Source organism: Dama dama, chromosome 13 (genome assembly GCF_033118175.1).
Source record: "Dama dama isolate Ldn47 chromosome 13, ASM3311817v1, whole genome shotgun sequence".
Classification (NCBI taxonomy): domain Eukaryota; kingdom Metazoa; phylum Chordata; class Mammalia; order Artiodactyla; family Cervidae; genus Dama; species Dama dama.
In genome coordinates, this window is record NC_083693.1 from 15,175,485 (window position 1) to 15,201,125 (window position 25,641).

Sequence of the window (25,641 nt, forward strand, 5' to 3'; positions counted from 1 at the left end):
TGCAAAATTCCAAATAATGCCTGTAGACTGACCCCCTCCCTTTACCCTTAAGGAGGTGGAACACAACTCCCTTTTCTCCTTAACTGTGACTTCCTTTCAAAGAGGATGAAGCGGGGGGAGAAACTTTTCAGTGGGAAACCTGAAAAACAGTGCCTCAGCTAGGTAATTATGGCCAGTATCAAGAGCGCCACACCATGTTGTTAGTATGATATGATGAGAATGGCGATTTACCTCTGTGCTCCTTCTCCCCAAAACCCACAGCCCCAGTCTAATCGTGAGGTAAATAACAGACTAATTCCAACTGAGGGGCTTTCTACAAAATATCTGAAACTCTTCAAAATGTCAAGACCATCAAAAACAAGGAAACAAAGGAATCTGAGAAACTGTCACAGTCAAGAGGAGCCTAAAGAGACAGGACAGCTAAATGGAATGTGATATCCTGGATGGGATCCTAGAACAGAGAACAGTTATTAGGTAAAAGCTAAAGAAATCTGAACAGAGTATGGATTTTAGTTAACAAAACTACTCAATACTGGTTCAATAATTGTGAAAATGTGTCTATTAATGTAAGATGTTAATTAGGGGAAGATGAGTGTGTAATACATGGGAATTCTGTATCACCTTCAATATTTTTCTGCAAATCTAAAACTGTACTAAAATAAAAAATGCAAACTAATGTCGTCAGTGATGAGCCTGCAGCATTTCCACACAGAACATGTCATTATTCTCCATGTGATCCACACCTCCATTTCAAGAATGAACACCACCGGATGCCTTACTTATAAGTATTTCCTCGGTAACCCCTGTCCTCCTAAGAAAAGTGAAGATGACTTTTCACAGTCTTGAGCCTTTAAGAGTCCCTGTTTTTGCTATTGTTGCCTTCCATACACCCATCGCCACTTCCATGAAGGCAGCAGAAACAGTGGGGGGTGGCAAGTGAGGAGGGAGTTGAAGAGAATATTAAATGGCATTAATTTATTACTAATATCAAGAAAGGTTTTGTGCTAAAAGTCAAAGTGACTCAATTATTCCTCTCCATAAGCAAGATGCACAAACAACAGTAACTCATGATAATCCCACATCATCTATTCCAATCAGACAAACAAAAGTGTACTGAGTACCTTATAGTACCTGGCATACTATGAGTCTTTGGCCACTGGTATTATCTCTGGAGAGAACTTTATAATAGAGTTTTTCGCATACTTCAAACGAATCAAATATTCGTAGAATGGTTAAGATCATTTTTCTTTATTCTGACAATACCAAGGTCTATAAACAAAAAAAAAAACACAGGTTTAAAGCAAAAAAAAGCACTTTGTGCTTCAGTCTTTATGGGAAAAAAAACATAGACACACATACCATGCACACACGACTCCTGTCCGCTTAAAGTATGAAGGCCAAAGACTTATTACCAAAGTATCCTAATAGTCTAAAGCATCAAACAACTTAATTTCATCACGGTGTAATTTTAAGAAAGTTTGCATTTAATAGAGTATAACCATCCATGTATGTGTAAGTAAAGGGAAAAAGGCTACTGAACTTAGAAAGTAAATGTAATATTCAGTGGTAAAGTTACCTATTAAAAACTACAGAGGAAGTCCAGAGATAAGATGGAAAAAATCTATTTCCCCTCAAAAAGTGCAAGTCTGAAAATCTGATAGCTCATGGAGTCACCTATAAAAGAATATGGTGAAGGAGGCAATTTTTTAAGTAAACATATGTACAATGTAAGTTGACTCAGAATGACTAAAACTCTGAGGGTGCAATCTTTAGCAATTCCATTCTAGGTTTCAGTCAGAAAAGGGAAAAAAAAAAAAAACATACTAACAAGGAAGACTTCAGAATTATATATCAAAATGAACTGCTTCCCAATGTATATCACTTTTATAAAAGATTTTACTGCCCAACGTTAATAGTGTTTAAATTTTACAAATTCATCTTTTCTACTTTACACTTTTCTTAAAAAAGAAAACAATCTAGGCCTCCAAGCTTTCACAATGTTGACCATATTAGAAACTACAAATTTAGGAATTAAATGCCATCTAATTTCCATACAGATGTCAAGTGAACCTCATTAAGTTAAAACCAAAGCTTCTTGCTTCATTTAATTAAAAGAAATCTATATTCATGGAATAAACAATAAAATAGCTATAAAGCAAAATATATTTAAGATCTGTCTAAATTACATAACTTGCACCAAATTTGCCCACATGTCCCCAATTTCCTTTGGCATAAATGATTAGTCATTAATAGCTTTTGCATATTACTTTCACTGAAAGTCCACACATTTTTTGATTAAGGGACACAAATTAGAACTGTGCTTTCAGATTTCACACGAACTGGAAACAAGGTAACAGCTTGCTACTCAAAAAAAGAAATAAGCATTTCTTTGCAGAATAAACAGAGATACAGGCTGTAAGGAAATAAAATCAATAACTCCAAGGATACTGGCTCTAAGGGGGGGAAAAAAAATACCAAAAACCATGAATAGCTCACAAGTCCCAAGAGGGAAGATGGATGCAGAAACACTACAATGCCCAAAGCGTGTAACATGGCTGAGATGGATGTTGATGAAGTCGACTCATATAACCAAAAGCCTAGAACCCAAAATGAAGTAGAAGTGTATTTTAGTATCACTCAGCTGAGCACCACAGTGTTTCTGTTCCAAAACAAGTGAGGGTATTCATATTTCCTCCAAATTACTGGGCCTCCATATAGCAAGCATTTATTATCATGCACAACTTTTCTATAAGCTTCCTAAGTTCTAACAGACAGACCAACAAAATGTGGACAAGGCAACAGAGGAAATTTTGTAGTTCACTTACTTCGACTCAATTCCAAGTATAAATCACAAGTATCATAAATGATGAAATCTTGTCAACCGTATCTTTTTAACCTATGTCTGGCCTTACCATCTTAGCAGCCTCATGTCAGTACCTAAGTTTATGAGAAAGGAGATAAGTCTTCTATGTAGGGCATACTTTCTGTTGAAGATGAAGTGAAAAAGTTGAAAGTCAGGTATTAGATATGCTTACACAAACGACCTGATTTTACAGACTTTTTAGCAATCATATGTACTTCTGTGTTATCAAAGTTAAGTGTGAACAAAATAAAGCGGTATTTGTATGTGTCATAACATAATTGTGAATGGCATCACTTTAGGTATGAAGACAATAAGTGCTGGCCACAGCATACTCAAAATGCATCACTTCAATTAAAAATCAGTGATTCTCCCTATGGGCTCATAAATCTTACTTAGTTACCAAAAAAACTTGTTTATTTTTTTTCTTTTCAAAACCATGTGACTGACAAAGAATTAACACAAAATTAACTACCAGACTGAAGAATACAAACCAGTCAGTAGGCTTTTTTGGTAACACAATATTCACATTAAATGTTTGGCATAATCTAGACCAAATACTCTCAATCATGCTAATATTAGGAACAGATGTTGACAATTTATATATACTCCATAATCTTAGAAGAACCACCAAAAGCTGAGAGGATCAATGAAATAGTTAAGAAATTAAAATGAACAGAGAGCAAAGTAGTATTCTCTCTTTACCTTATATACTTGACTCAGCACAGGTGATAAAACCCCTCAGAAATGAAAACATGCTAGAGTTCAATCTAAACCAGAAAAACATTTAACCGAGAAGGCCTGAATAGAAAATATACATAATTCATCTTTACCTTAAAAACATGCTTCAAGTATTTTAGGAATTTTTTAAAAGGTCTAAAGTAATCATTAGGCATTTCTCTGGATTCACATATTTAAATAATGAAAATTGCCTTCTACCTAGCTTTTAGTGAAATGCAGTGAACCCTACACGTACAGGGGGCTTCCCAGGTTCCCAGTTGGTGAAGAATCTGCTTGCCAATACGGGACACACAAGAGATGTGGGCTCGATCCCTGGGTGGAGAAGATCCCCTCAAGAAGGAAATGACAATCCACTCCAGCATTCTTGCTTGGAAAATTTCATAGACAGAGAAGCCTGGTGGGCTGCAGGCAATCGGGTCGCAATGAGCCGGACATGGCTGACCATACATGCACTCTACATGCAGGTACAAAAGGTGCCCTAAATGTTCACTACGGAATAGTCATTAGTCAATACTGATTCTAAATCCCATTCAGTAGCATACATTCTCATTTTGGTATCCAGTTCCAGGTCTCAAGAATACGCAAACCCTCAAAGCCCTTGGCTGCACCTTGACAATTAGAAGAATCAGGTAAGAGACTAATTTCTTTATCCAGAAGGCAGAAAGTCCAGAGGAAGAGAACAAGTCAAAGATTTCCTAACAATTTTTGCTATTTTAAGCACTTCTTTGCATGTAAAATTCCCTAAAAAACCTGTGATATTAAAATAACTCTGAGATTAACAAGTGACTTTATACTCCTGTTATTGGATGTTAGAGAAGTTATTCACTTGGCTCATTTCTGAATTAACTCTTACATGATTTCCCTGTTCATATCCCCTCTTTAGGACTTATATGAATGTCCTAAACTCACCTTTAGTGCATTTTCTAAGGTGGCAACAAAATACAGATGATTAAATTTCAACCTAACAAATTCTCTATAAAGGTTTCAAAATGAGAAATCTTATGAAAAGTGCCAAAATAAAACCCTACATTCTAAACATATCAAAACATTCTTTTGCTTTTAAATTCCTGAGCGTCAGATGATTAACAAGATATTGTGTAAAGTTTCGTAAGTACTAGAAAATCTGAGATTTACCAAATATGATCTTTTTATAAGAGTTTCATAGCCCGTACACATCTGTCACACAGAAACACACAAAGGTCCAAAGAGTTAATTATACATAAGTGCTTCAGGAGAGTATTGCTTTCACATCATTCACATTATTAAGGTACACAAATTCACTTTTTACTATAGGAAAAAAAAGTCACATTATTTTCTGAAACTCACAAATTTCAAGCTATTACTGAACCTTCCTTCACCAACTCTTGTGAGGTAACTCAAAAGATATTCTGATGGTGGTAGAGGAAAGATGATAGCAAAGAAGAGGAGAAAACAGAAAATTGTGGTTTAATTAAAAAGCAGAGTCATCCAGAATTAACAAGCAATTAACAAGGAATTGGGGAATTCCTATGAGAATAAGAGGGGCAGGGGGAGCTACAAAAAGGTCTCAAAGTCTCTGAGCAGGGTAAATGGTGGAGTGTACCAAAAGATAAATGCAACACATGGAAACACACTGTTCAGAGGGAAAGGGGTAAAATAAGGTCCTGGGAAAGAGAAGTTATTAAAATGTTAAAGACTGGGGCACGGGCAGCGTTTTTGTTTTTGCTGGAAAGCTAGAGGCCAGGAAAGGGGTGCATTGCCAGGTAACTATCCAGAAAAGAAAGCACCGATTAATGAGGTAGGGGCCAGGAATAAACAATGGGGGAGGGGAGGGCTGGCTCGTTACCTTGACGGTGGAAGCTGGTCAGAGCTCCGCGGCTGCTCGGGCGGGTGGGCAGACCCTCTCCTGCCGTGGCTCGCCCCCCAGCCAGCTCACACCTGGAAATCAGAGACCCGTGAGCGGGGCAGAGCCCCGGGGCCGGGACGGAGGGGGCCCCGGGGCAGAGAGCGGGGCGGGCCGGCAGGAAGCGGCAGGCTTCCCCTCCGTCCCGGGCCGGCCCCTTCCCCTCAGAGGGGTAACCGACTTTTACCTGTCTCCTCAGCTGCTGCCTCCCTTCCTTCTTCCAGCCGCCTCCACACTCACCAACTTCTCCATTGAGGAAACAGCCCGGGCAGGGCCGGACCCGGCTGTCCCTGCTCCTCCGCGGCGCCTCCCGGCCCCAGCCTGCCAGCATCCAGACGGCCCGGCCGGGCGGAGGCGGCGGCGGTGGCCGCCGGGCGGCCTGGAGCAGGGGTGCAGGGAAGAAGTCCCGGTGCGGGCGGGGGGCAGCCCCGGTCCGAGCGCTCGGGGCAGGGGGCTGCCGCGCTCCTGGACGGGGGCGCCCGGCCACTGAGGGGCCCGGGAGGGCTCGGGGCGGCGAGGGCCGGGCTCTCACGGAGCCCGGAGTGCCGGCCGCCGGGGCGCCAGGCAGGGGGCTTTCGGGATGCACTTTGCACCGGGCCACCCCCGCCCCCTCCCTCCAGCACTTTGGGGTCACTGGGATGGGACCAAGCTCGCAGCAGCCAATCAGCGGCCGCACTGGAGCCGGAGCCTGGAGCCGTAAACCAGGTCTGAGGTGGGTGGGGGTGGGGGGTGGGGGCGACTTGGTTGGTTGGTTGCTTCCTTCTCTCCTCCTTACCCCAGCAGCCCCCACCCCTTTGCCTGCCGTAAAGCGGCCTGCGTATTCGCGACAGTTAGAGGAGGCGTGCCGAGCGAGGCTAGGAGTCGCCTCTGATTGGCCACATTCACTCCCTCCCCACGTCGTGGCTCCCAACGCTCCGCCCCTGGCGGAGGGACTCCACGCGGTTGCTAAGAGACACTACACGCCGAACAGGACGTCTGCGCATGCGGGAGGAGGGAGCGCGTTGTACTTTCTGTGAACTACGGTGGCCCGGAAGGGGCGGTGCTTGCTCGAAAGGCAACGCGGAGGTGGCGTGGCTTGGGGCAGATCCCCAGCAAGTAACTGGGAAAGGTCGCTACGCTCGGCGACTGGGGAAGCGGCTGTGCGGACGTTGAGAGGCTGTTCCAGGGCTTAAGACTGAGGAGGTGTCAGTCCCCAGGAAGCGAGGAGAGGCGCTCCTCGTCCCGCCGCCCTCGTCCCGCCGTACTTTTCGGACGCGAGCGCCGGCTCCTAGGCAGGCTCCGCTCCAAGGCCTGAGGCTCCGTTAGCTCCCAGCTGGGCGCGCCTCGCCTCGCGCGGAAGACGACGCTGTGGCTTGGCGGTGACGCTTCAGGGGCTTTCCTGCGAAGACAGCGGCCCTTGAGAATTCCGGCGAATGAAAGGGGAAAGAGTGGAAAATGTGGGAGATGGCCGTGTTTATTAAGTGCGTTTTTTCACTTACCAGGTATTTATCCTAAGCTGGTCAGTGTCCTTGCCGTCAGGGAGACAACAGCGAACAAGATATATGTAATCCTTTGCCCTCGAGGAGCTTTCGCTTTAGCAAAGAGACTGACAGACACGAAATTATTTATCAGATAAGGATGGGGTCGAGCTTGGCTTGGACGTGATGGCTCTTTTAGCTAGGAAAGGTCTCTGAGGAAGTGATATTTGACTCGCCATCTGAGTGAGGAAGACTCAGCCACGCCAAGATCTGAGTTGGGGGAGGGGGGCGGATTTTGCAGGCAGACACATCAAAGTGCAAAGTCTCTGATGCTGGAATAATCTGTGCCGTTGCTAGGAACTGCAGGAAAGAAGGCCAGCTAGTCAAGCAAGGAAACTGATAATGAAGTTGGTTGTGGGAGTGGACGGTGTGCGACAGCCTGCAGATTGCAGGACCTTGTAGCAGGTGGTCGGGAAGATCTATTTGTTTTGAAAAGATCACTGGCTGCTCAGTGGAGAATACTGTAGCTGAGAGTGAGGTTACTGCAGATGTGAAAGACTGTTGTGGTAGTCCAGGCAACAATTGACATTATTTTAAACTTACTCAGCCAGTACAGCAGACGTTTGGCTACCACGAGTGTCCTCAAGAAAAGCCTATCTAATTTTTAAAAAAAGTATGTATTTCAACATATCAACTACTTTTATGTAATAAAATACATTAAGATGTTTTGTGGCAGATGGGGGTCACTGCAAACATTTCAAATTGCTATCCTGGTATTTTATTGTACATTATTATTCATTTATCAAGAATATTCATTTTGCTGCCTTCTACATGAGCTGTTTATTGGCTTAGGTAGGCAAACTGGGCTTAGGTCTACCCAGGGAAGCTCATAGTCAAGTGTGGGGAAACCAAATTAGAAAATTATTACAGACAATTCAGTGAGAGAAATACTATGTATAGGCTGAGGGAGCACTTGGCCAGGCCCTTTAATCCTGACTTGGATATGTGATAGGCTCCCCAAGACTGGAGGTTTTCTCTTTGAAGGTTGAGAGTGGGAGGGGAAAGGCTGAGTATGATTTTAGGGAGCATGGGCCAAGAAAAGTCATCCTTAAAGTGCGCAGAATTTCTGAGGCCCTCAGAGAAAACCTGGAGCTAACTTTGTGGGGCACAGACATAAGAAGACCCCAAGAGTCAGATCTTGAAGGGCATGCCAAGCTATGTTCAGGGAGTTGTACTTTATCTGAATCAAAGTGGAGAAGTTTTTCAGAAGGAAGTGCATGTCGGATGGGCCAGGATATAACCACTTGGCAAGGCCTCTGTTGTGGTTCTCCCGGGTAGGAGTGGTGTACAGTCACAGTGGCAGGAAGGATGGAAAGAAGTGAAGTGAGGGAGGGTCTGGGAGGATAGCCAGGTTTCTTGCTTGGGTGACTAGGAGATACAGGTGCCATATACTGAGATAGCAACTTTGAGAGACGATAGAGTGAGTTGAGTTTGTGCTTAAGGTGCTGTGGAAATTCCAAGTGGAGCTGTCCACTGGCGTTTAGATATTTGAGAGTGGACCCCAGAAGAGAGCTAAACCTAATTGTGTTTTCTGGAGTTGTTAGCGTTGAGATATTAATTGAAGACATTGAGAGACTGTGAAACATTAAAGAGACTACAATCTGTTGTATTCATGGGTTCTGCTCCTGTGGATTCAGCCAACCTCCATTCAAAAATATTTGTAAAAAGAAAAAAGTCCAGGAAGTTCCAAAAAGCAAAACTTCAACTTGCCACCAACTTAGAAACTATTTACATTGTATAAGATATTCTAAGTAAGCCAGAGATGATTTAAAGTATAGGGGAGGATGTGCATTGTTGTTATTGTTATTGTTCAGTCGCTAAGTTGTGTCCAATTCTTTGCAACCCGGTGGACTGCAGCACACCAGGCTTTTATGTCCTTCACTATCTCTGAGAGTTTGCTCAAATACATGTCCATTGGGTCAGTGATGCTATCTAAGCATCTCGTGCTCTGCCTCCCTCTTCTTTTGCCTTCAGTCTTTCCCAGCATCAGGATCTTTTCCAATGAGTCAGCTCTTTGCATCAAGTAGCCAAAGTATTGGAGCTTTAGCTTCAGCATCAATCCTTCCAATGAATATTCAGGACTGATTTCCTTTAAGATTGACTGGTTTGGTCTCCTTGCAGTCCAAGGGACTCTCAAGAGTCTTCTCCAACACCACAGTTCAAAAGCATCAATTCTTTGAAGCTCAGCCTTTATGGTCCAGTTCTCACATCCATACATGACCACTGGAAAAACCATAGCTTTGACTAGATGGACCTTTGTTGGCAAAGTGACGTCTCAGCATTTTAATACTTTGTCTAGGTTTATCATAGCTTTTCTTCCATGAAGCAAGCATCTTTTATATTCATGCCTGCAGTCGCCATCTGCAGTGATTTTGGAGCCCAAGAAAATAAAGTCTGTCACTGCTTCCACTTTTTCCCTTTCTATTTGCCATGAAGTGATGAAACTGCATGCCATGATCTTAGTTTTTTCAGAGTTGAGTTTTAAACCAGGTTTTCACTCTCCTCTTTCACCCTCACCAAGAGACTCCTTAATTCCTGTTCACTTTCTGCCATTAGAGTGGTGTCATCTGCATATCCAAGGTTGTTGATATTTCCCTTAGCAATCTTGATTGCAGCCTGTGCTTCATCCATCCTAGCATTTTGAATGATGTGCTCTGCATATAAGTTAAATAAGCAGAATGACAATATACAGCCTTGACATACTCCTTTCCACAGTTTTGAACCAGTCTGTTGTTTCCTGTCCAGTTCTAAGTGTTGCTTCTGCATACAAGTTTCTCAGGAGACAGGTAAGATGGTCTGGTATTCCCATCTGTTTAAGAATTTTCCATAGTCAAAAGCTTTTGAGTAGTCAGTGAAGCAGAAGTAGGTGTTTTTCTGGAATTCCCTTGCTTTCTCTCTGATCTAACCACTGTTGGATGTGCCTGGGTTATTTATATGCAAATAAGGGACTTAAGCATCTACCGATTTTGGTACCCCTGAGGGGTCCTAGGACCAGTTTCTACCCAGAAAAGATTGTAGGAGAAGAACTGAGCAAGGATATCTGAGAAGGACTCTCCAGAGAGGGAGAAAGGCCTCCAAAAGAAACTGACTTGTCAGGAATTAGTGTGTGTGTGTTGTTGTTCAGTTGCTAAGTCGTGTCCAACTCTTTGCAACGACATGGATGTAGAAAAGGGCAAAGTTATTTATTTATTTATTGTTTTAGCTGCACCATATGCCACGTAGGATCTTAGTTCCTAGACCAGCAATCAAACTTATGCCCCCTTCAGTGGAAACTTGGACTCTTAACTGCTGAACCACCAGAGAATCCCAAGGCAAAATATTTTTTAAGGGAGGACTACACAATTATTATCTGTGTGAACATGTGCCTATTTCTCCTTTAAAGAATATACCCCTTTGGCCAGCAATTCTGCTGATGAAATTGTAAGCAGAAACTCCTTTTAGGAAAAACCCTTAAAGACTTGGCAGGGGGAGGAGAGTGAAAAGACATATTATAAATTGAGAATCATCATGCATGATAAAGAAGGCACTGAAATAGTGTGAATCAGTGATTAATAGTCACACTGGTAGCCCTAAAGGCTTCTTTCTCTTGTTCTGTGTAAGGCTTTTCAGAAAATACAAATTCTTGGAAGAACATTCGTACTAAACATTTGCTTAAATTAGAAAAAAAGTAGAAGCTTTATACTACTAAGAGCCAGGCTGCAAATTATACAGGATAAGTTTTTTAAAACTTCTGTTTTTTTTTAACCAAACCCACCCAGGAAGTATAGTATCTAACTGTATATTCAAAGAAATATGTGCAGGACTGCAAGCAGTTTCCAAAGGGATTTCAACAGGTGCGTGGAACAATGGTACTCTACTTGGAGATTACTCTTCCTAAAAAACTACTTTGAAGGCTACTACATATTTTTGCGTGTATAATTTCCAATTAAAAAAAATTAATTTCTCTAGAAACCAGTTACATTCAGACATATTAAGTGGTATGATACATTAGCAACTTCTGATCTTTCAATTCTCTTATGATTTCTTCCTGATTTATTATAAAAACAAATAACATCACAGAAAGTTTGGACAACAGCTTATAATACCTAAACTTCAATACAACTGCCAACTTTATTTTTGCATGCTCCTTTTTTGTCTTCAGACACTTTCAACAATATGTGTGCCCTGAGGGATGCCATGGCAGTCCGGGGGTTTGGACTACACATTCTCTAGTCAGAGAACTAAAATCCCATGATCCATATGGCATGGCCAAAAAAGAAAAAAAACCAACTTGTGTTATGAGTTTCTAGACTATCTGTACATTTTGCCTAAATAACTGCTGCCTCCATCTTGGAAAGTCAGATTGCTACCTGACTTCCGCTAGCACTCTCGGGTTCTGGAATTGCATAGAGGCTTTACAAATTATCTGGGCCAATGATTTTCAGGTTTCTTAGGAATGGGACTCCAGTGTAAAAAAAAAACTCTGTTGACAGTGGTATTTTACTAGCATGAATGTAAATTATATATCAAGTTCAGTTTTATAAAGTTTACTGACTACAGAATCAGGCAGTTTCAAATTCCAAAAAGAATAAAATAAATGAATAAATCTGTGAAGTTGTGGAGGACGTGTTCAGTCTCACAGCATCATCAGCCCCATGCAGTTCAGTTTGTTGCTAAATGTTGCTTCAACCAAGACATGAAGGTCTGCATGCTTCTTAACAGAAGTTTGTATCTGAGTTGTGTCCTAACTTTTCCTAGCTTTTCCTTTTCTCTGGTCACTTATTTTTCACTTGAAATCCTTTGTTCAGGTTGCAACAGTTTGCAAGATTACTGAGAGATAATTCTATCACAACCAGGGAACATGGCATACCATGCTTTCATAGAACGTGCTACTGGATAATTCTAAATTGATTTATTGTGTTGGTGATCTCAAATTTGATTATTCTTAAACTATAACTTTTCATTGATTTAGCAGTTTAAATTGCATAATATTTTTAGCAAATTAAACTTGATTAGATTTCACCAGACATACTTTACTTTGCATCCAATTAGGTGATATCGAATTCACACAAATGGAAACACTAATTTTGCAACAGATAAATGAAGTAATTCCAGGTCAGCGTTTATGATGTTTTATTTCATAAAACCCTGCTGTGCTTAGTCGCTCAGTCACTCAGTTGTGTTCGACTCTTTGCAGCCCTTCAAGCCCACTAGGCCAGGCTCCTCTGGCCATGGGGATTCTCCAGGCAAGAACACTGGAGTGGGTTGCCATGCCTTCCTCCAGGGGGTTTCCCAACCCAGGAATCAAATCACGGTCTCCTGCATTGCAGGCAGATTCTTTATTAGCTGAGGTACTAGGGAAGCCCCCATAAAACCCTGACTCAAGTCTTAATTGAGTTTCTACCCGGTATAGAAGAGTACTTGATCATTGGAAAAATGTTCAAGCCCCACTGCAGCAACTCTGACTGACTTGGTACCCAGGGCTCAGGCATTTTTCCTAGTGCTCCAGTGAGTTCACTGTGTGACTGAAGTCAAGAATCACTGCCCAGAAGACTCTGTCTCAGCCCTTAAATTCAGCGGTATTGATGATACAGAGAGAGCATGCCGTGAATGACAGCAGATACCGTTTTTATGACTGCGGGGAAATTGAGACCTACATGTTAATACGGCCACCAGACAGTCTATCATCTGCCTTCTACCACAACTTTGTTCAGCAGTACCTGGCAGGAAAGGGGGAAGGGGCTGGATATAGAAATTCCTCTTTATAGACTTTGACCTTACAGTCCCGACAAAAAAAGTGCTGAAAGGAAGGAAGCTAACTTACTGGCTCTCTAGCTTCCTTATAGGCCTGATCAGACTGTTTTCCCCTTCAGGGTAGTCTTAATTCGCCCTTTACTGTGACTCAACGTGTGCAGCTCCAACACATTGAGCACACTGTTAGGTAACACAAGATAGAATGAGCTCAGAACTCAAGCCCTACCATGGATAGTACTGCTATGGATAACATTTATTTTTTGACATGAAAGTTTTATTGTATTTTAAGTTAAAAGTTACACAGCAGTTAAAAGTTTTTTTGAGATCAAAACAGTACTAAAATGAACTTAGTACCCGATTTTAGGATTATTTCAAACATACATATTACTAATGAATGCCAAATGAATGAAGTTAATAGATCTCTGAGAACTTGACTGAAACAATATTCAGCCATCAAAACATTCAATAAATATTTAATGCCTGCTGTGTACCTGGCATTTTGCTAGGAGCTGGGGAAGAAGTGTTGAACCAGACTCCTCTTTAAAGCAGGAGTCTTAGAAATCATTGCACGGATCATTTAAAGTACAGTTGTGACATATTCTGTAAGACGACAGTGATTCTAGAAGACTGAGGCTAGGTATCAGGAGGACCTAACCTTGCTGGAGAAAGTCATTATATTTGAAGCTGAGCTATGCTTAGTCACTCAGTTGTGTCCGACTCTTTTTGACCCCATGGACTGTAGCCCACAAGGCTCCTCTGTCCATGGGATTCTCCAGGCAAGAATATTGGAGTGGGTTGCCATGCCCTTCTCCAGGGGATCTTCCCAATCCAGGGATCGAACCCAGGTCTCCTGCATTGCAGGTGGATTCTTTAGCATCTGAACCACCAGGGAAGCCCAAGAATACTGGAGTGGGTAGCCTATCCCTTCTCCAGGGAATCTTCCCAACCGAGGAATCAAACTGGGTCTCCTGCATTGCAGGTAGATTCTTTACCAGCTGAGCTAGTAGGGAAGCCCATATTAGTTTCAGGTGAGCAACATAATGATTCAATATTTGTATATACTGTAAAATGATCATCACAGTAAGTCTAGTTAATATGCATATCCTCACATAGACAGGTTTTGTGTGTGTGTGATGAGAACTTTTAAGCAATGGGAATGATGTACAATACAGTATTGTTAACTATAGTCACTGTACTGTACATTACATCCCATGACTATTTTTAACCCCCTTCACTTGTTTTGACCACCCCACCCCCTGTTACTGGCAAACACCAGTCTCTTTCCTGTATCTATGAATTTGTTGTTGTTTTTATATGTGTGTGTGCTCAGTCTTTTTCAACTCTTTGCAACCCTATGGACTGTAGCCTGCCTGGCCCCTCTGTCTATGGAATTTTCCAGGCAAGAATACTAGAGTGGGTTGCCATTTCCTACTCCAGGGGATTCCCAGCTCAGGGATCCAACCCACTTTTCTTGATTTCCTGCATTGGCAGGAGGATTCTTTACCACTAGCACCACCGGGAAACTTTATTTATTTATTTATTTTATTTTTTTAGATTCCACATGTCAAAGAGATCATATGGTATTTCTCTTTATCTGACTTATTTCACTTAGCATACTATCCTCAAGGTCCATACACATTGTCACAAGTGACAAGATTTCGTCTTTTTTTTTATTTTAATGACTGAACAATAATATCTGTATCTACAGATAAGTCACATTTTCTTTATCCATTCATCTGTTTAATAGACACTCAGGTTGCTTCCATATCTTGGCTATTGTGAATAATGTTGCATTGAACATAGGGGAGTATATATCTTTTCAAGTTAGTGTTTTTATTTCCATTGGATAAATAGCCAGAAGTGAAACTGCTATTTCATGTAATAGTTCTAGTTTTAGTTTTTTTGAGGCCCTCCATACTGGTTTCTGTAGAGACTGCACTCATTTATATTCCTACCAGCAGTGCACAAGGGTTCCATTTTCTCCACATCCTCACCGAGACTTGTTATTTCTTGTCTTTTTGATAAACAGCCGATCTAATAGGTATGAGGTAATATCTCATTGTGGTTTTGACTTGCATTTCCCTGATGACTAATGATGTTGAGCATCTTTTAGTATTACCAGTTGGCCATCTGTATGTCTTTGGAAAAATGTCCGTTCAGATCCTCTGCCCATTTTTTAATCAGCTTTTTGTTTTTTGACTTGGGAGGATTCTTTGCTACAGAATTTATGTGAATTCGTTATATGTTTTGGATATCAACCTCTCATCAGATATGTGGCTTTCAAATATTTTCTCCCATTTTGTGGGTTATCTTTGCATTTTACTCCTTGATTCCTTTGCTGTGCAGTTTATAGAAACTAAGTGTGTGTTGATGGATGAATGGATAAAGAAAATAAAAACACCAAGCTCATGGATGCAGAAAACGGATTGGTGTTTGTTAGAAATTGGAGGGGTGGGTGGAAGTGGAGGGCAAATGAGTGAAGGGGATCTGAAGTTACAGTCAGTTATAAAATAAATAAGATGTGGAGCTGTAATGTACAGCAGAGGTCCCCAGCGCCTGGGCCAGGAGCCGTTACTGTCATCAGTCCATGGTCTGTTAGGAACCAGGCTGCATTGCAAGAGGCGAGCAGGGAAGCTTCCTCTGTCTTCCATCTGTATTTGCAGCCACTCCTCATTTCTCGCATTGCCACTCATCTCCACCTCCTGTTAGATCACCTGTGGCTTTAGATGCTCACAGAGCAAACCCTACTGTGAATTGAGCGTGCAAAGGATCTAGGTTGCACACTGCTTATGAGAGTCTTACGCCTAACAATCTGAGGTGGAGCTGAGGCGGTGATGCCTCCAACTGGGGAGGGGCTGCAAATACAGATTATCAGTAGCAGAGAGGTTTGACTGCACAGAGCCATAGTAAGTCAACTGCTTGCAGACTCATCAAAACCCAGCAGTGAGTGGCAAGTGACAATGAAAGTACATCTGGTGTTAGGCTTTCTAGTGGTAAGTGAGCTGATATACTTCAACTGTACAGCTGTATCTGGTGGCAGGATTTTAGTCAGAATCTGATACTTATTTTAGTCTGCACATGGCCTGCCCGTTATTTTATTTACCACTTCTGTCTGTGCCCTCTTTCCTACTCTACACACTTGTCTTAGTCACAGTTTTGGTAAGCCCACAAGCTAACCCTAGCCAACGTGAGTGAAAAACAAACATCACTGGAGAGTTCATTTGAAAAGAGGGAAAGATTCAATGATGAGACAGCAGAAAACTCTAAGACTGTCAGCAAAAAGAAAGCTGCATTTAAAAGAAACACTGAGTTCCACTTAAATTATTGCATCAGGTGCTTCATATTCTCCAAGCTCACCTTGTATCATATGTGGAGACACTGGCTTTCCAACGAAGCCATGAGACTGGAAAATGCTTTGCCACCTGGAGACCAAGCACTCTGCATTAAAAGACAAGTCATTGGAGTTTTCCAAAAGAAAAAAGACATGAATACAAACAACAGAAGCAATTATTGAAGGCCACCACTTCATCAAATGTGTCTGCACTGAGAGCATCATTCTTAGTGGCTGACAACATCGCTAAAGCTAAGAATCCCTTTCCTGTTGGTGAAGAGCTGATCTTGCCCGCCGCTTAAGGACATTGTCCTGAACTTTTAGGAGAGGCTTCAGTTCAAAAAGTCTTCCCTGGTGGCTCAGAGATTAAAGCGTCTGCCTCCAATGCGGGAGACCTGGGTTCGATCCCTGGGTCGGGAAGATCCCCTGGAGAAGGAAATGGCAACCCACTCCAGTATTCTTGCCTGGAGAATCCCATGGACAGAGGAGCCTAGTAGGTTACAGTCCACGGGGTTGCAAATCGTCAGATACGACTGAGCGACTTCACTTTTCACTTTGACTTCAAAAGGTGGCACATGTTCCTCTTTTGACTAACACCATAACTAGATGAACTGATGAAACAGCAGAGGATACTGAGGCACAAGTATTAGGGAGGATTAACGAGTCGCCATGGCATGTAATCCATGTTGACAAGTCTACCAGCATTGACAACAAGGCAACAAAGCTTGTCTTCATGCAATATTTTCAGGAGGGTGTGCAGAACAAAATGTTATGTGCACTTTTGTTGCCAGCCAACACCACAGCTGCAGAACTATTCCTGTCATTAAATGACTACATATCGGGGAAACTGAATTGGTCATTTTGTGTCAGTATGTGCCCGGATGGCGTGGCTGCCGTGACTGGACGACTGTTTGGCTTCACTAATCAGGTCAAAGAGGTCGCCTCTGACTGTGAGTCTTCACACAGTGTCATCCATAGAGAAATGCTGGCTAGCCAAAAAATGCCACCTGAGCTTAACATGTTTTGTAGGATGTGATTAAAATTGTTAATCACATTAAAGTACATGCCCTTAACTCACATCTGTTCACATAGCCATGTGAGGAAATGGACACAGAGCTTATATGTCTTCTCTTATACACAGATAGTTTTCTAAAGTTAGATGACTGGCCAGAGTTTTTGAGTTACGAGAGCTGCTCCAGAGATTTATTTTAGAAAAACAGTCACCACTGGCAGCACATTTCAGTGACACAGAATGGGTTGCAAACCTTGCTTACTTGTGTGACATAGTCAACCTGCTCAGTGAACTCAATTGGTCACTATAGGGAAAAGGACCAGTGTGTTCAAGAAAAAGTGGCTGCATTCAAAGCCAAACTGGAATTATGGGTCGATGAGTGAAAAAACATTGGGGTTTTTGACATATTTCAAACATTAGCAGAGATTTTGAAAGAAACTAAGTCAGGGTCTTCTTTCTCCCAGCTGGTGCATGATCACCTGTGTCAGCTTTCAAAAGAGTCAGCATTACTTCCCAACCACAAAAGACCTCTGAGCTGGGAAGGAATGGATCCGTGACCCATTTGTGAATAAGCCAGGTCAATCGACTTTGTGCAAGTAGAGGATCAACTGACTGCTTGAGATCACAAATTACAGTGGCCTTAAAAGTATGTTTGAGACAACTTCAGATCTCCATGTGTTCTGGATTAAAGTCAAGGCAGAATATCCTGAAATTGCCACAGAAGCACTAAAAAGCCTGCTTCTGTTTCCAGCATCCTCTCTTTGTGAAGCGGTGTTTTCTGCAATGACGGCAACCACGACGAGATTATGGAGTAGGCTGGACATAAGCAGCACACTTTGGGTGTCACTGTCTCCCATCACCCCCAGGTGGGACTGTCAGTCGCAAGAAACCAAGCTCAGGTCTCCCGCTGATTCGACATTATGGTGGGTTGTGTAATTATTTCATTACATACCATGTAATAATAAGTGAAGTGCACAGTAAATGAACTTGAATCCTTCTGAAACCATCCCCCCACAGCCCTCAGTCTGTGGAAAAATTGTCTTCCATGAAACCAGTCCCTGGTGCCAAAATGGTTGTGGACTGCTAATGTACACCTTGGTTAATAGTCAGTACTGTTGCCTTTGAAAGTTGCTAAGAGAGCATATCTTAAAAATTCTCACCACACACAAAACTTTTTTGAAATGTTGGTGATGGATGTTAACTGGATATATCATGGTGGTCATTTTGCAATATATAGATGAGAGTGTCATGTTGTACACCTAAAACTAATATAATGTTATATATCAATTATACCTTGATTTAAAAAAAAAGAATCTGGTAAACAGTGCCTTTCTTTTGTGCCTTTCTATTTGTGCCTTTCTTAACTTGCCACCCCCTTAAAAATGGGGGAGGAGCATTGTTTTTTCTCCCATCATGTCCATTCTCTTTTAGCCATTTTACACCATAAATACAAGTGCAAAGGATGTAACAGAAAGGAGTCGGGGGACAGGCTCTGGAGTCCGTCCACCCTGTGTTGTCTTGTCTAACAGGGCCGGCTGGGGCACGGGAAACACTGACAGATGTGCCCTGGGGGTTACTGTGCAGACAGCCACATTTAACGTAACCCTTCCAATGTCGTCATGTCCTTGAACATGGAAGGAGAATGAGGCTTAGGTGGTAGCTTGCCCTGTGGTAACCCTCATGTGGTGGAGACGTGTGACTGTAGACCCCAGATTCTAGTCTCTTACCAATATAGCACTTTGGGAGAAAAACACTTTTAAGTATTGCCTTAATCATATATTTTAAGTCTTTAATAAGTGAATTATCAGGCTTTTTCTTTATGCTAAAAAAAAAAATATTACCTGACCTGTATCAGAGTTCTGCCAACAAGAATTTAATAGGAGGTCAATTTACAAACATGAGACAAGGTCTAAGTGTTCTTAGCGTTTTAGCAGTAACCTGGAAACTTGTTGGAAATAAAACTTTGGGGGCCCCATCCCAGAACTACTGTATCTGAAACTCTGTCGGGCATGCAGTCTGCTCTTATGTGCCTTGCAAGTGCTTCTGAGGCTGCTAAAGCTTGTTCTAAGGAAATGAGCAAGGAACGGTGTTCCCTGGGGCCTGGTAACTGTCAGTACGTGCTCTCGGCCTGCAGGTAGGTAGCAGGAACAGTTCCTGAACCTGGAAAGAACAGCCTGTCCCCACCCACCCCCACCCCAGGTCTCCTACAGCATGTATGGGTGTGGAGAAGGGGGAAGAGTAGAACCAGTAGGGCGAAGGAAAGGTGCCTCGCACAGGACACGGTGTTGGAACATGCCCTTCCCTCTCTCTCTGTCTCTGGGGGTGGGCGGTGCTCTTGAAATCAGAGTTGGCCAGGGGCGATGGCCCTGGCGGTGGACATGGATGATGGGAACCTCTGTCCTTTCCTGCTCTGGGCCGTCAGTGCCTTCACCACCTTTTCAGCCTTTCCAAACCTTGACGATGCCACCCACAGTCTCCTCCCCCTCCCAGCTTCCAGTAGAGTCTAACCAGACCCAGACTCATTTTATTTTTCTGGACAAAGGAAATGCTGTATTAGTTGGGGGAAGGGACTGGAATCTCAGAAGCAGCCTTTGTTTAGAGTGCCTCAGCTTCTACCTTAAGAATCACAGCATCCTTGTAAATGGAGAGAGAGAAAGTAACTGTCAGCCTTTGGTCAGATTTGAACCTATTGTTGCATTAGGCATATTGTTGCCCCATATTGAAAGATTCCAGTCACTTAGGAAACTATTAGCTTCTCATAGAAAAGCAGTTTGTTTTTTTTTTACTTTATATATTGATCATGAAAGTCGTTATTTTTCCTGTATTCCGAATTTAATGTAGAGGTTATATATAAAAACTTTCTAAAAGAAGTGGTCATCTTTTTTTTATTACAAGACAAGGTGTAAATTACTAACAGCTTCATTTTTGATAATTTTAAAATTAAGTTGTGGGAGAATGTTTTATAGTAAATAGACTGCACTTAACGGTGCTGCTGCTGCCAAGTCACTTCAGTCGTGTCCGACTCTGTGCGACCCCGTAGACGGCAGCCTGCCAGGCTCCCCCATCCCTGGGATTCTCCAGGCAAGAGCACTGGAGTGGGTTGCCATTTCCTTCTCCAATGCATGAAAGTGAAAAGTGAAAGTGAAGCCTCTCAGTCGAGTCCAACTCTTAGCGACCATCCTCAGTTTTCAATCCAGATTTAAGATTGGAGTTCTAATATGTTTACATGCATGCGTGCTAAGTTGCTTGAGTCCTATCTGACTCTGGGATCAAACCCGTGTCTCTTGCATCTCTCGCACTGTTGTTCAGTCTCGGTCATACCCGACTCTTTGGGAACCCATGGACTGCGGCATGCCAGGCTTCCCTGTCCCATCGTCAGCTCCCAGGGCTTGCTCATACTCACATCCATTGGGTCAGTGATGCCATCCAACCGTCTGGTTCTCTGTTGTCCCCATCTCCTCCCACCTTTGATCTTTCTTAGCATCAGCATCAGGGTCTTTTCTAATGAGTCAGCTCTTCGTATCAGATGGCCACAGTACTGGAGCTTCAGCTTCAACATCAGTCCTTCCAATGAATATTCAGGATTGATTTCCTTTAGGATTGACTGTTTTGATCTCCTTTCAGTCCAAGGGACTCTCAAGAATGTTCTCCAACACCACAGTTCAAAAGCATCAATTCTTCAAAGCTCAGCCTTCTTTATGGTCCAACTCTTATGTCCATTTATGACTACTGGAAAAACCATAACTTTGATTGTATAGACCTTTGTTAGCAAAATAATGTCTCTGCTTTTTAATACTGTGTCCAAGTTTGTCATAGCTTTTCTTCCAAGGAGCAAGCATCTTTTAATTTCATGGCTGCAGTCACCATCTGCAGTGATTTTGGAGCCCAAGAAAATAAAGCCTCACCATTTTCATTGTTTCCCCATCTATTTCCCATGAATTGATGCAATTGGATGCCATGATCTTAGTTTTTTGAATGTTGAATTTTAAGCCAGCTTTTTCACTCTCCTCTTTCAGTTTCATCAAAAGGCTCTTTAGTTCTTCTTTGCTTTCTGCTGTAAGGGTGGTGTCATCTGCATATCTGAGGTTATTGATATTTCTCCCAGCAATCTGATTCCAGCTTATGCTTCATCCAGCCTAGCATTTCTCATGATGTATTCTGCGTATAAGTTAAATAAGCAGGGTGACAATATACAGCCTTGATGTACTCTTCCCAAGTTTGAACCAATCTATTGTTCCATGTTCATTTCTAACTGTTGCTTCTTGACCTGTACACAGATTTCTCAGGAGGCAGATAAGGTGGTCTGGTATTCCCATCTCTTGAAGAATTTTCCACAGTTTGTTGTGATCCACACAGTCAAAGGCTTTAGCATAGTCAGTGAAGCATTAGTAGATGTTTTTCTGGAATTCTGTTCCTTTTTCTATGATTCAGTGGATGTTGGCAATTTGACCTCTGGTTCCTCTGCCTTTTCTAAATCCAGCTTGAACATCTGGAAGTTCTCCATTCACATACTGTTGAAGCCTAGCTTGGAGAATTCTGAGCATTACCTTACTAGCATGTGAAATGAATGCAGTTGTGCAGTAGTTTGAACATTCTTTGGCATTGCCTTTCTTTGGGATTGGAATAAAAACTGACCTTTTCCAGTCCTGTGGCCACTGCTGAGTTTTCCAAATTTGCTGGCATATTGAGTGCAGCACTTTCACAGCATCATCTTTTAGGATTTGAAATAGCTCAGCTGGAATTCCATCACCTCCACTGTTTTTGTTCATAGTTTTGCTTCCTAAGCCCACTTGACTTCGGACTCCAGGATGTCTGGCTCTAGGTGAGTGATCAGACCATTGGGTTGTCTCTTGCATTGCCAGGCAGGTTCTTCACCACTAGTGCCACCTGAAAGACCCAAAGTGTTAGTTGCTCAGTCTTGTTTGACTCTTTGAGACCCATGGACTATAACCCATCAGCCTCCTCTGTCCATGGAATTCTCCAGACAAGAATACTGGAGTGAGTATCCATTCCCTTCTCCTAGGGATCTTCCCAGGGATCAAAACCAGGTCTCCTGCGTTGCAGGTGGATTCTTTACTATTTGAGCCACCAGGGAAGCCCTAATATGTTTATGTTTATATTAATGAAGTCCTATGCATATTGTTGCTAAGGATCAGAAGGCTGATGTCTATAGACAAGTTATTTTTTTTAAATTTAGCTTCAATCTGAGCTCATTGTAAACTCACTTGAAGTTGTAAGAAATAATGAAGAGAGATCCTGTGTACCCTCCAATGGTGGTGTCTTGCAAAACTAGTACCGTACCACAACCAGGATTGACACTGATAAAATCAGTGCGCTGCTGCTCGGGCTCTCCGTTTACCTGTATTCATTTCTGTGTGTATATTTAGTCAGTGCAGGTTTGTCATATATGTAGGTTAGCATGTTCCCCATCAGCTCTGTCATCATAGGGCCTTTATAACCCTGCTCACCAAGTAGAAACGACCCTCCCTGACCTCTGGCAACCACTGATCTCTCCAGCACTCTAGTTTTAGGCATTTCAAGATTGAACCGTACAGTATGCGGCCTTTTGACATGGGCTTTTTCCTCTCAGCATGATCCCCTTAAGGGTCATCCAAATCATTGCATGTGTCTATAGTTCTTTCCTTCTTATAACTGAGTAGTATGGATATACCACAGTTATTTATTCATCCATTCATAGTTAACTATACATCATTCATAGTTAACTGTTCATCCATTGAAAGGCATCTGGATTGTCTCTGGTTTTATGCTGTGAATAAACCTACCCTGAACTTTCACATACAGGTATTTGTGTGAATATATGTCTTTATTTTGCTGGAATAAGTGCCCAAGTGTGTAATTACTGGATCATATGGTAGTTGCATACTTCGTTTTTGTTTTGTTTTAAAGACTGTATATTTTTTAGAACAGTTTTAGGTTCACAGCAAGGTTGGGAGAAAGGTACAGGGATTTCCCGTATATCTTCTGCCTGTACACATATATAGTCTCCCTCATTATCAGCATCCCCAGATGGGATACCAGAGTGGTACCTATGTTACAGTTGATAAACCTACATTGATGTGTCATAATCACCCAAATCCATAGTTTGCATTAGGGTTTCTGTTCAGTGTTGTGCCTCCTGTGGGTTTAGACAAATGCATGGTCACATGTACCCATCATTATAGTGTCAATCAGAGTAGTTTCACTGCCCTTAAAGTCCTGTGCCCCACGTATTCATTCCTTCCCTCGTCCCTCAACTTCTGGCAACTGATCTTTTCACTGTCTGCATAGTCTTGCCTTTTCCAGGGTGTCATGTGATTGGAGCTTCCCTGGTGGCGCACCTGGTAAAGAATCTGCCTGCGAGGCAGAAGACCTGGTTTCGATCCCTCAGTTGGGAAGATCCCCTGGAGGAGGGCGTGGCAACCCACTCCCGTATTCTTGTCTGGAGAATCCCATGGACAGAGGAGCCTGGTGACTACAGTCCATTGGTCGCAGAGTTGAACACGACTGAGCGACTAAGCACACACGTGTAATTGGAATCATACACCCATGTAGCCTTTTCAGATCGGTTTCTCTCACATAGTCATATGCTTTTTAAGTTTCCTCCATGTTTTTTCATGGCTTGATAACTCTTTTTACCATGAATAGTATTCCTTTGAGTGGATATACCACAGTTACAGATATTCATTTACCTAGTTAGGGATACCTTGATTGCTTTCAACATTTGGTGATTACGCATGTGTAGGGTTTTGTCTGGGCATAAGTTTTCAGCTCCTCTGGATGAACACCAAGGAGCACAATTGCTGGAATGATGTATTCTAAAAGTATGTTTAGTTTTTTAAGAAACTGCCAAACTGTCTTCCAGTGACTGTACCATTCTACATTCCTAATACAATGTAGAACAGTCTACTTTCCCTGTTCGCTGGCCAAAATTTGGTGTCGCTAATTTATTTTAGACATTGTGATAGTGGTATTTACTGTGGTTTTAATTTACATTTCCCTAATGGCTACTGTGGTGGAACATCTTTTAGTGTAATGTTGAGTTTTGAGAGTTCTTTATGTGTTCTAGATCCTAGTGCATTGTTGGATATGTGGTTAGCAAATATTTTCTCTCAGTCTCTGCTTATCTTTTTCACTTTAAGTAGGGTCTTCCACAGAGCAAAAGTTTTTAATTTTGTTGAGGTCCAATTTATCATTTTTTACTTTGGGAGCCAAGTCTAAGAGCTCTTTGCCTAGCTTTGGATCCCAAAGATTTTCTTTTTTTTCTAAAAGGTTAATTTTAAGTATTAAGCCCATGATCCATCTTGAGTTAATTGTTGTGAATTGTTGAAATTATTTTAAATGAAGTTAAATCACTGTCTTAGTCACATATTTGTACTGCCTTTAAACTGTTCATGAGCTGATGTCAAAGTATGATCAGTAGATAGGCTTTTCACCCAGGGTTTGATGTAGCTACTAAAAGTAATTTAATGTAGAAGTCAATCAAATGGGAGTCCTGATTAATGTTTCAACCTTTGGTTGCCATTTTTTGAAAAAATTAATTGTAGTTTACACTGGGAAGTGCAACATGTAGAAGTGGTTCTGGGGATCAGTATTCCCTTTTACAGTATTACAGGAGTACATATAGAAACCATTAAAGATTAGGCTGTGGGAGTTACTCCTTTTACTTAGGAAGTTTATTAGAGAGCTTCTATTCAACCATTATCCTGAGGCTTTTGGAGCATCAGAGGAAATTTGAGAAGGGCTACTGGCTCTGGTATTAGACTTTCTGAGTTCAAATACTGATTCTACCACTTAACTGGCTCCATAATTTGAGCTCTTTGTGCCTTAGTTTCCTTATTGTAAAATGGGTGTAGTACTTAAGTATCCACCTCTAACAGCTGTTGTGAAGCTATCACTCACTTGAAACAGTTTCTGATACTTAGTGGGCACTCAATAAACTTTAGCAACCATTATCCCTAAATCATTGATTTTGTGTGAGGATGGGTGGGACCATCTTTTTTATTTGAAAATGGTGGGGACTATCTTTTTTATATTAAGACTAGTGTGGTACTATTAAGGTTTGACTGCAAAATTCAAATAGTTTACAGCCCTTAAACATTACAAGAGAGAGTTTAAGCAAATTTTGTACTTATAATGGGCACACCCTTAGCCCCCTAATGTGGGAGTTCACACTCCTCTGCCAGGAGGTGTTTTCTGAAAAAAACTCCAAAGAGCACCACTCATTCACTTGTCCTAATTAGGTCCCTCCTAACATTTGTGTCCTTTCCAGGCTAGGCAGATCTCTCTCATTTATCCAGGATAACTGGATCCACAGCCTGTCAGCACTCTAAGCGTCTTTTCCCAGACACTTTGCTTTGTTGGAATCTCTTAAGAACCTGGTGTTTGAGGGGTGTGCCTTTCTCCAGACCAGTATGGTAATGTAGCTTGAGATGTCCCCATCTTGTAGCAACCATTCCAGGAAAATAGTGTGGCTGGTTAATCCCCTAGCTTGTTTTCTCAGGATTTGAACTTGCCCTTAGTGGTATAATTGCTTGAAAACAGCTGCAGTTCTCAATTCTCAGTGGG

General features: G+C 42.0%; 2 protein-coding genes across 12 annotated transcripts in view; one reads left to right on the forward strand and one right to left on the reverse strand.

Moving 5' to 3' along the window:
- The window catches only part of ASB7 (ankyrin repeat and SOCS box containing 7), a 51,200-nt gene extending 45,374 nt beyond the window's left edge, over positions 1 to 5,826 (reverse strand). For 2 of the 5 annotated variants that reach the window (XM_061158571.1, XM_061158572.1), the window contains exons 1-3: positions 5,671 to 5,826; positions 5,427 to 5,518; positions 1,122 to 1,269 (exon numbers count right to left, since the gene is read on the reverse strand). The gene's annotated coding sequence lies outside the window, so the exon portion shown is untranslated. The remainder of the gene's footprint in view (positions 1 to 1,121; positions 1,270 to 5,426; positions 5,519 to 5,670) is intronic. The other 3 variants (XM_061158569.1, XM_061158567.1, XM_061158568.1) reach the window with 3 other exon arrangements.
- Positions 5,827 to 6,537: 711 nt separating this feature from the next.
- LINS1 (lines homolog 1) overlaps positions 6,538 to 25,641 on the forward strand; it is a 29,256-nt gene continuing 10,152 nt past the window's right edge. For 2 of the 7 annotated variants that reach the window (XM_061158574.1, XM_061158573.1), the window contains exon 1: positions 6,538 to 6,964. The gene's annotated coding sequence lies outside the window, so the exon portion shown is untranslated. Of the gene's footprint in view, positions 6,965 to 7,297; positions 7,614 to 9,715; positions 9,787 to 16,485; positions 18,000 to 25,641 lie in introns of those variants that run through there. The other 5 variants (XM_061158576.1, XM_061158577.1, XM_061158575.1 and 2 more) reach the window with 4 other exon arrangements.